Here is a 12034-nt window from a genome sequence, read left to right as displayed (position 1 = left end):
GCCTTTCTTTCACATTCCTTACTGGCGGACTTACCAAGGGGATTTACGGACAAGAGCTTTGCTGTGAAAAAAATCACAGATCAAGCTGGTGAAGATGACACCAGTTTCATTCCTCTAAGTGTCCAACATTTGGAGCTATAGCCATTATAAAATTAAGAGTCGCTACGAAAAAAAAAACTGATTTCGGCCCAAAGGACAGCGTCACCTTAATTCACAAATCATGGAGAACGATATTCGGTATTATTTGCATGTCTATGACAGCGCACTGCGTATTTATAGCCAAAAGAAATCTGAATATCAAACCACAAACTATCTTTACTGCGGTTCACACATGTCGTTTTTTCTCGTCACAGACGCGAGTTTGCTCATCACAGGCATCAGACGCGCGTCTCCACGCAGCAGATTGTTTGTGTGTGTGACGGATGGATTCCCGCCAGTGTTTTGACTAGTTTACACATTTTATAAGCTCTTCACGAGTTCCCAGCTGGCCAAAGTACCATCACATGCAGGCTACGCACACACAACGAGCGCATTTACCTCAGAAAACACCACTGTTTTGGATCGATAAGTTCCGTCTCAAAATAGGCAATACGTCATAAAATCCGACCAATCACGTTGTGAATGTATCCCTATGCTTTAAGGTTCGGTGATAAAATTGCCAATGTGAAAGCTAACCGGACCAGGACTAAATGTTATTTTTTTCTTCTTTGGTCCGGACCAAATGAACCAAACGAACCGAACTACAAGTGTGAACGCACCCTAAACCTCACTCCTCTGATCTCAAGAGATGCTCTAGCGACTGATGCTCCTAGCAAGCTGTGTTTGTTGTCAGATTTGATAGGCTTTGGGTGTGCGGATTTGGCCATATTTGAACTGAGACTCGGCACATTTAGCCACATTCAGCCCGATTATGGACCATAAGGGCTGGTCTGATTTTGGGTGAGATATGGCCATACAGACCGGGGCCAGTTTAGGTTGAGTGCTGGGGGTATCCTTTTACAATGTGGTAATTTGTATGTATCAGTGAGCCGTAAACTTAAATGTAATATCCTTTCCCTGTCAATGTTACTATTAATCTTTTTGCTCCACGTTCATTTACGGCTGCAGTGCTGTCCTATTTCCAAATTTCATTTTTCTTTTTTGTTAATTTTCCTCCCGTGCCTGTTTTACATTGTTTCTGCTAGCTCTTTTCAGTTGCATTATATTTTTTGTTTCTGAAGTTTGAATTGTTTCTTACTTTGTTTTCAATTCTAATTATATTTTTGTGATTTTTCTTTAGTTTGTTCCTGCTTGCTCTTTTCAGTTGCCTTAGATTACTGTTTTGTTTCTGGAGATTGAATTGTTTGTGATTTTTCTCTAGTTTGTTTCTACTTGCTCTCTCCAGTTGCATTAGATTTGTTTTGTGATATATATTGTTAGATAAAATAACTTGGAGATCAAGGAGTTCGAGAAGATCTATTCAGGTTGAGTGATCTAGCACAGAAAAGCACGTATACCTTGGTACCAATGACTAGACAGTCACATAAAGTGCAGTTCAATCATTGGCACACAGTTTATTGTCCAGGGGTGCATATAATTAGAATACAAGAAGTGAAACTAACAGTTCAGTAACTGAAGTACATATAAGGACTATAAGTTCACTATGACGTGAGGCCTGACTCCTTTTAGGGTGAACAGAAAAAGATCACATGATGAAAAGAGACAGGGCACAAGATGTTTCTAGAATCTCACACTGCCTTTTTAGCCTTTTTTCGTGAGCAACTAAAAGTTTTTTCTCCAGTTATGAAATCAGGATGATTCTTGTATTGATCTTTCTCTTCCATTTCATTCAATACTTCACTCTCCTTTTTCAGCACCATCAGGTCTAAAGCAAAAAGAGACAAATATAAATTAACACTAGTTTAATGGCACAAAGCAACAGACAACAAAACATTTAGACACGTAAATCATAAAAACCAAGGGGATCAATGTTTTTGTGTTCTCTCAGATAAGTTCCAACGTAGCGTTCACTCCAGAAACTTTGCATTCGCTTGCTAAGAACTTTTGACAGGTTCATCTCTTATGATTGTGCCAATGTAGCTCACAAACAGTGATAAAAATACTTTGAATCAAATATTTTTGTTTTCTTTTGTTTACAGCTGTTTGGGGATTATTTTATGGCACCAAGTCTTTTTTACTTTACAGTAGGTTACCAAAAGACTAAATATGTAGCCTAATGTCTACCTCTAATTTATTACTTTAACAGATAAACTAATCAAGAGCAAAATAAAAAATGTGTGTATGTATATTACATGATAAATATGTTGTATTATTTTGACCAGTTTTAAAGTTTTATTACATTTTTGTTCCTGAAATCCACCCATCTGTTGGGATCAGTATAATCCAGATTTTTTGGATCAAAGGTATCCCAATTCGCACTAAAAAGTTATGAACAGCACAAACTGATGATTTTATCCAGATCAAAACCAAGATTGGATTTTGTGATCTAATCTGATTTCAGAATCCTTTTTTTTGCCTTTTGAACAACCCATTTTCAAGATTTGATCCAATCCGATAGTCGAAATCGGATCAGATTACTTTTGAAAAACTGGCCCCAAATTACCATGTTCCCTTTAAGGGCTCCGTAGCCCCTCATCTGACCCACAATAAATAAATTAAAACAAATATACAAGCAATTACTTAGAAACAATAAGTTAATGCAATAAGTTAAAATAAGATGCAATTGTTAGAAACTACTTTTGAATGGTTAATCTCTAATGATTGTGTCACTTTAATTAATATAAAATGATAGGGAAAAAAAAAAAAACAACAATTAAAATTAAATATATTCTCAATCATAAAGAGCTTTATTGCCAGAGGCCGGTTGCATGAATCTACCTGAACAAACTCTTGAGTTTCAGAGTAGGTTTAGAGTTGCCAAATCCAGATAAATCCAACCTGGTTTAGATCAGTTTCAGTGGTCTCACAACGCTGAGTATAAAAGTTCTCTGTCAACTCAGGTTTGACCCAGAGTTTGTGATTAACTCGTAAGCGTGTGCACCAGAAAGTGCAACATATACGGCAAACGCCCAATCCAGGGGTAGGCAAGTCTGGTCCTAGAGAGCCGCTGTCCTGTAGAGTTTAGCTCCAACCCTGAAAAAAACCCTCACCTGCCTTTAGCCTTAGTAATCCTGAAGAGCTTGATTAGCTTATTCAGGTGTATTTGATTAAGGTTGGAGCTAAACTCAGCAGGACAGCGGCTCTCTAGGACCGAACTTGCCTACCCCTGACCCAATCACACGGAACATGAAGAGCGTCCGTTTGATTCACTTCTTCGACAGAGAGACGCCGCAATTCACTTCTCTTCTGAAGACTAAAGGGCCGGGTATACTTCACCTTGTCCGCGCCATCTAATGGCCTGCCAGCAGAATACAGTGTTTTTAGTAATTTTCACAGATTTGTATGAATGGGCATCGTTTTGACAAAACGTGTCGTCTGCACATGGAAAACTCAAAAGAAAAATGTCATCGTTTTAACCATTTCGTTGTTGCGTAAACGTACCCCGAGTCTGCTGCTCAGTTATTTTGAACTTCTTCTAACCCCTAAGCAAAGAAAGAAAAAGTACTTAGCCTGAGTGTATCAGGATGCTTATGTGAACCTCAAGGTTTGCTTTACTTCTGCAAGTCTTTCCAAAGTTGATGGCTTATGAAAAGTTTCTTTCTGGTGGTGAGTTATAATTCCTAAGATGATTCCTGTAAATGAAACTCATTCCACACTGATGACATAAAACAATTATCTCATACAAATCTCATAAAAATATCTCATAAAATGTATCATTAATTTTTCACAGTGACAACACTTCAATTGTGAGAATTTATTTGTGTCTGGTAAAGCTTCCTTTGTGAGTGAATCTGTTTCCACACTGTTGGCAGGTGAAAGGTCTCTCTCCAGTGTAAACTCTCTTGTGGACTTTAAGGTTCCCATTTTAAACTATACTCTTTCCACACTGAGGGTATGCATAAGGTTGTTCTCCAGTGTGAGTTCTCATGTGCCTATATAGGTTTCTTCTTTGGTTGAAACTTCTCCCACATTGTTTGCAGGTGAAAGGCTTCTCTCCGGTATGAATTCTTTTGTGGTCTTCAAAGTGTCTTATTTGACTGAAACTCTTTCCACACTGAGAGCATGTGTACGGTTTCTCTCCAGTGTGAATTCTCATGTGGACTTTAAGTTTTCCATGTTGATTAAAAGTCTTTCCACATTGAGAGCATGTGAAGGACTTCTCTCCATCGTGAATTTTCATGTGTCTTTTAAGGCTTTCTTTTAGAGCGAAACTTTTTCCGACATTGTTTGCAAGTGAAATGCTTCTCTCCACTGTGAATTCTTTTATGGTCTTCAAATCGTCCTATCAGATTGAAACGCTTTCCACACTGATGGCATGTGTAGCGTTTCTCTCCAGTGTGAATTCGTATGTGCCTGTTAAGGCTTCCTTTTTGAGTGAAACGTATCCCACACTGTTGGCAGGTGAAAGGGCTCTCTCCAGTGTGAACCCTCATGTGGTCTTTAAGGTTTCCTTTTCTATTGAAACTCTTTCCACACTGTTGACAGATGAAAGGTCTCTCTCTTGTGTGAATTCTCATGTGGGCTTTAAGGTTTACTTTTCTATTGAAACTCTTTCCACACTGTTGGCAGATGAAGTGACTTCTAGTCCCTGCATTTTGAGCTCTTTTTCGTGAGGAAGTCTTTTCAGGTTGTGAGCATCTAATATATTTTTCTGCAGTTGAATACAAATCATGATGATTCGTATATTGATCTTTCTCTTCCATTTCATTCACTTCAGTCTCCCCTTTCAGTGCCATCAAGTCTAAAAATGACAAATGCAAGTTCAACACCACTTTAATGGCACAAAGCAACAGACATCAAAACATTTATACATGTAAAAACCAACATACAAGTAGATCCTTTATCCACTAAGCTACTATAAGAGGTGTTGATCTGAGAAGCCTTCTCAATATTGCTAACTCTTCACTTGCTTTAGGGAATGGCTCAAAATGTCAAGCTGGTAGTTAAAACTTTTATTTACAAAACCCATTTTGACACAGGAGATCAGATAAATTATAGATTGACCTCCTAGAGAAGGGATAGCCAACCCTGTTTTTGGACTACCTTCCTACATTCTTTATTTCCAACCCTGCTTCAACACACTTACCTGTTATACTTTGAACACCTTGATTGGCTAGTTCAGGGGTGTTTGACTGGGTTGGAGCTAAATTCTGCAGGATGGTAGCCCTCGAGGAGCAGGGTTGGAGAACCCTTGTTTTTTTTGTTTGGGAGCAAGCATAATATGTTTGTTATAACTTTGGAATGACCCAACAGGACAGTCCAAGCATCACTTACAGGTGGAGTTACAACTCCCAGGCCCGGTTTCACAGACAGGGCTTATGGGTCGTTCACACCAGACACGACTTGTGCGAATAAATTGCGCTATTCGCGCTTAGTTGGACGCTTGAACATTTTGAGTTTACTCACTTCATTCGCACGTGAAATTAACTTCATATCAGACCTTTAAATGTGTGTCCCAGACTCTTCCACTTCTTTCTGCACACTTCCTCTGAATAAACACAACTCGTCAGCGGAAAAGTAGTTGTAAAATACGGTGAATAAGCTCAATTTGCCAGCTTTAGCTAGCTTGTAGTCTCAATATGTATATACATGGGCGTCGGAACCATTGTATGTGGGTGGGACAAGACCCACCCACTTTTTAAGACCAATGATATTGGACCCACTCACTTTTACCGTCTCTAATTCAGCATAAAAACCAACAGAGCATAAAAAATACCAAAAATAAAAATATTTTTTAAAACATCGCCAAGTAAAACGCTGCATTTATAAATGTCTCTTTACGACCACAACAAACGGGACACTTTTCAGACGCGCATTCCACCTTCGCCTCAGCGCCAGGCGCAAGTCAAACGAGCGCGGAAAAGGTAGCTTCAGTTGAACAACAGTGAACTGCGGTCAGATGAGATGTTGTCAGGCTATATCAGTAAAGCTCCAATCAGCCGTTAGGCTATAGCCTACTGTGCTCGAAGCATGAATTTAAGAATTGCTCGCGCAAATGCGCCGGCGAGCGCTGCATATTACTTTAATTATAGCTTAACTAAAGCGCTAAAGAAACTACGGGCATGCGCCATCATTATTCTGGAGGTAAATTAAGTCATGGAATTACCAAACATGCGATTAAAGCTGCCTCAAAACTGTGTGCATGTATGTATTTGTTGACACGGTTTTAAAGCTATTTTTATCCAATTTGTTAGCCTTAAAACGTCTTAAAATGCATATATGTACACCAAGGAAATCAAAATTTTCTATATATATATAATTGCATAAAAAAAAATTTGGAGGGAGGACCCACCCCATGTGTATATATATAGCTCAAATTGAGTAAAGAGCGTTTTTTACAACTTACTAGATTGTCCGACCTCCTCACTCACTTTCTTCCAAGCAAGATCCTTTTTATTCCTGTTTCTATAAAAGTATGAAGATGTATCGTACAGTGAAGATGATTTATCCTCCATTGTTGTTTCGGATTTCTGCCTCCGCTTGCTACGTCGTAATCACGTCACTACTAGAGCAAGCTCCTGATTGGTTAATGCGGTGTGAATATTTGCCAAAGTATTCATGCAAACCGCACGTTACGCGTGTCAAATGCCCGAAACGCTCAATTCGCGCTAATCTGGCTACAGGATGTCTATTTGCATCTTTGCATTGACTTAACAAGTAAATCACTTGTGCTTAACGCTTCATTCGCCCTGGTGTGAACACACCATTAGCCTAAGCCAGGATTAAAGGGATAGTTCACCCAAAAATGAAAATTTGATGTTTATCTGCTTACCCCCAGCGCATCCAAGATGTAGGTGACTTTTTTTCTTCAGTAGAACACAAATGATGATTTTTAACTCCAACCGTTGCCGTCTGTCAGTCAAATAATTGCAGTAGATGGGAACTTCATCTATAAGAGTAAATAAAGCTTGCTTAGACAAATCCAAATTAAACCCTGCGGCTCGTGACGACACATTGATGTCCTAAGACACGAAACGATCGGTTTGTGTGAGAAACCGAACAGTATTTATATCATTTTTTACCTCTAAAACACCACTATGTCCAACTCCGTTCATGACTCCTTTAGTGATGTCTGATCGCGCTCTGACAACGGAAGTGATGTCTCGCGCATATACTTCAATGAGTGTCAGACATCACTGCCGCTGTCAGAGCGCAATTATTTGACTGACAGACGGCAGCGGTTGGAGTTAAAAATCATCATTTGTGTTCTACTGAAGAAAAAATGTCACCTACATCTTGGATGCGCTGGGGGTAAGCAGATAAACATCAAATTTTCATTTTTGGGTGAACTATCCCTTTAAGCCTAAATTCAATTAGGGTATTTAAAGCTGCAGTCCATTATTTTTGACCCTCTAGCGGTAACAGAACTGCACGTGTCTTGTGGAATAACATTGTAGCCGGAGCTACTTTTCTCCGTGTATGTCTATGGCAAGTCACGCAGTTACTGTGATACTCTGCGGCGGGTCCTTCCAGTCTGGTCTGAAATAGTCTGAATATAAACACTTATTATAAGTGTACCATAATGATTCAGGGAAAGACAAAAACACGGTTTGGAAAATGGATTCATGTTGTACATTCTCATTATATAATTTTTGTAAATTTCGAACACAAAAAAAGTTACGGACAGCAGATTTAAGTAGCTTTAATAAATGTACCCTGACAAAACAATGGATCTGGCATATTTTAAGATATCTCAGTGCAAGTTACTTAAAGTTAAAAAATTTCAAACATGCATTTTAGTCTAGGACTAGACTAAAATGCATGTTTGAATGCCTTGTCTGTGAAACCGGGAGCCAATCGACCGAAACTGAAAGCTAAACACTGAGAGAGGACAGCAGAACACCACAAGAAAAACAAGACAATGATATATAAAAAAACAAACAAACAACATAACACTATTTGTTTAAAAAAACAGAAACTGTATGTGACGAATTTCAGTTAAGATTTAAGCCCCATTACAGACACTGAAAATTCATATTACAAATTACCTGCTTTTACCATCTCACCAAACAAAAAAAGCATGTTGAGCATGTTTAATTGCACAAAATAAGCATTACATTATCAGTGGGGCTGATAATTACATTTTTACATGCATTACATTATTTTGGAGGGGTTCAATTTCTACATGGTTGTGTATTTAAGCTGTGATTTCAAATAAAAACATTTCACACAATTTTAATATTAAAAATATCAATAATCCATATTCACCTTCAAGACTTACCACCTTACCACCTCAATTCAGTTCTTTTTAAAGTGGACTCAGTGTGAAAACACTGCCCGTTTTGGGAAGAGCGCATTTAACAAGAGTTACACTTTCTGACTACCAAGGTTGAGTTGTGCATTCACGTTTCTGGAAATGTAAGATATGATGCTTTTGTTGTCTATATCTGAATCTCATATAGGATATGTTCGGTTGAGCTTTTCCAAAGCGCATCAGTTAACCAGTGTTCATCCATTCTTCAGCTCAAACTGCAATGCATTACCGACATTATTGACTGATTGGATTTTTTTTTTTTTTTTTTAAACAATCATATTACTTTTAACTCTTTACCCACCAGTGTTTTTTTTTGTTGGTTCCACCATTGGACATTTTAATAAGGATCTTTGATAATGCAACCAACCTGTTTGTTCCTCAGTTTCTTCTTGTTTCACTCTGAATGTTTCTTTGATTTTTATGTCTTCACTCTCCTCTTTAATAAACACCATCTTTGTTTGTTCATCAGTTTCTTCTTGTTTCACTCTAAATGTTTCTTCAATCTTCATGTCTTCCTCTTTAATAAATGCCATAATTACAAGTTTGTCACAACAAGGATCTCAGTCTCTTCACCAGGAGTTTTCTGTGTGTTTAAGATGATTAACAGAAACAGAAATAAATCCAAACTAAATCTCACGGTGCGTCTCAATCAGCTCTAGTTTAGTAGTTCAGTGCACTTTTAAGGGAGTCAGTCAGAGTTAGAGTTAATGGACTTAAAATAACCTGAATATTTAAAAAGAATAAGCAATAAAAAATAACAGCATGCAGAACATACAAACTTTTTTTGTTATTTACATTTGTTGTTTATTAATTTGTAACTGTATTTAATACTACACTTAAAACATTTGCAGTTGCTTTGTAAAAGTTGTCATTACATGTTGTGTTTGTTGTTCTTGTTGTACAGCGTTTTGAGCAGCTGTGGTGATTCGATCGCTTGTAAAACTATAAAAAATACCTGAACGGTTTATATCTATTTAAACACTGTAAGATGCTTAAAAACACAAACCTTTCTTTAGCTGAGTCTCAACAGATGCAAGAGTGCGGCGCTGCCTTATGACGTCACACCACCACACCAAAATAAAAGTCCCGTTCACACTCTGCTGTCTACAATCACAAGGAATAGGTCTTATTCACATAAATCTGAAATTAAGTCAGCACATGCTAAATTAGTTCTGCTACAGGTCTACGCCTATTATATTAGCATGCTCTTTTCTTAAATAACACTTCTTACCAATTCTGTTTTGTCTGTTTTCCAAGTTAGAATCACCACAACATGATTAGTTATTTAAAAAGGCTAATTGACTTGAATATTTAAATACATGGTGAAATATTTAAATGCATGTTGTCCAATGATTTGATTAATATAATAAGTATTATCAACTAATGAAAGTTTGTTAAAACTTAAAAACTTGGTGTTTAAAAGAGTCTATGAATTAATAAAGCAGAGTTCATTCATTTGTAAAACTGAAAAAAAAAAAAAAAAAAAGTATATATATATATATATATATATATATATATATATATATATTGCAGTATAGCCTATAATAATAGATATCTGAAGTACAACTGCAGTATTACTGCAATACATCTAAAATACAACTGAAGTATTACTAAAATAACACTGCAACAGCTACAGTAGCTACGACTAATACTAATAAAATGCTGTACAATACCATTGAAATACAACTAGAATATCCAGTTTTATTTTCACACATCTGCAATATAATGAGAATTAAATTAATGCACAAAACAACAGTGAATGTCTCAAACTGCAAAGGAGCAATAAATGTGATTTTATATTGTGATTTAACTTTAAATCACAGGTTGAGAGTTTAACTAAATGTATTTAAAGTGTTTATTTGCAAATCATGCATTTATTCCCTCCATTGTCTATCCACATTATTTAGGGATTTTATTTATTTATTTATTTATTTTGAAGATCTTGCCCTCATTGAATCATATTACTGCCTTTATCTCAGATGTAGAAACACTGAATTTCTTTTGGATGTAGTCTGAGGAAAAAGAAGAGGAAATTCAAATATGGAAGTAAATTAATGCCAAATGTTTTTGAAATAAAAAGCTTGTTGAATTGCTCTAACTGAAAAAAAATATGCATTACATTAGCTGTACTTGCATTTAGATGCACTGTATTTTTAAGGCTTGCATTTTTATGGGATGAAATTCAACACAGTCGTATATTTAAGCTGTGAATATTTCAATTAAAAATATTTCACACACATTTTCATTATTAAAAATTAAATAATTCATATTCACATTTCAAATTTCACTTCCAAGATATTTATTCTGTTTAAAAATACAACCTATAAAATTCGACTAGCAATTTTCAGTCCATTTTATTTCACTTTACAAATTCGCTTCCACAAATTCAGTGGCTCAAATTCGGCAGAAAATTCAACATTTCACATCCGGGAACTGCAGGAAGAGCAGTAGAGTGCCGATGCATCATCTCCATCTGCTGTTAGTCGACTTCACCAGCAGGTGCTGCTAGCGGCTGTTTAGGAAGACCAAAGCAACGCTAGTAAGTCATTCATTCATAAAAACGGATTTACAGAATTAGAGCAAGCGGTAAGTGAATGTGTGATGATTATCAGGGCCAGTATAAATGCAGAAAAGCTGATAAAGACACAAAAGCTGCATTTATGTTTAATTCAGTGTCTTTACGCTTACTTTCCCAGTGTAGCTACAGCTTTCTCTACAGTGAACAAGATAACGTTATTGCCCGATGCTGGTGTATAGATCAAACGTTAAATCTGAGATAGACATATATTTCTCTCTGTTGTTTAGTTTCCTTAACTTTATATCGCAGCGCTGTGTTGTAATACTAGGGCTTCCCTCATCCGTCATAGCTGCCATCAGGACATATAAACTCTTAACACAGCTTAATGGACTCATACAGTGATATAAAAGACCAAACTCGCACCTCATTTGTGATGTAGGTTAGACTATATAGGCTCCAAGAAAGCAGATACTGGCATAAAGTTGATTTGACGCTGAACGTTTGATTATGATATTCGCAAATTTAGGGACTGTCTCTAAAGTTACAACATTCTGTATTCACGTTTCTACCTTCTACTAAACTCTTGTAGACACATGCACATATACATATTCAAACACACCTCACTCAAAGTACATGCATATATACTATTTCTTTTTTTTTTTTTACACGTTCATCACACAATTTTTTTTACTTTGTTCATTTTTTATTTTACCTGATCATAGATTATCCTGCTTATACAAATTTTAAATAAAATTTAGAAATAAAATTAACTAAGTAGAACTAATTGTGTGATGAATGTGTAAAAAAAAGAAAAAGTATATGTGCATGTACTTTGAGTTGAGTGTGTTTGAATATGTGTGTGTGTGTGTGTGTGTGTGTGAGAGAGAGAGAGAGAGAGAGAGAGAGAGAGAAGGGTGCATCACTCTTCGACCTGGCACCTATAGATGAACACTTCACAGGTAGTTTTGGTGATTGTAAATCATTCTCATCAAATGCTATTGAGCTTTAAATTATGGCATTTTTTTGTATGATCCAATACAGTAGTGAAATACATAGCAATCTTTACATATTACTTGACAGTTTATTTGGAAACACTTTACAGTAAGGTTCATAATGTATTAACTAATGTGAACTATCCATGAGCAACACATTTGTTGTTGTAT

At 36.5% G+C, this 12034-nt stretch overlaps 1 pseudogene; it reads right to left on the bottom strand.

Moving 5' to 3' along the window:
- Positions 1 to 1528: 1528 nt before the first annotated feature.
- LOC125245009 lies at positions 1529 to 9533 on the bottom strand (annotated as a pseudogene).
- Between the last annotated feature and the right edge of the window lie 2501 nt (positions 9534 to 12034).

Source organism: Megalobrama amblycephala, linkage group LG14 (assembly GCF_018812025.1).
Source record: "Megalobrama amblycephala isolate DHTTF-2021 linkage group LG14, ASM1881202v1, whole genome shotgun sequence".
Taxonomy (NCBI): Eukaryota; Metazoa; Chordata; class Actinopteri; order Cypriniformes; family Xenocyprididae; genus Megalobrama; species Megalobrama amblycephala.
The sequence above is the reverse complement of the archived record's forward strand: the minus strand, read 5'-3'. Positions and strand labels throughout refer to the sequence as shown.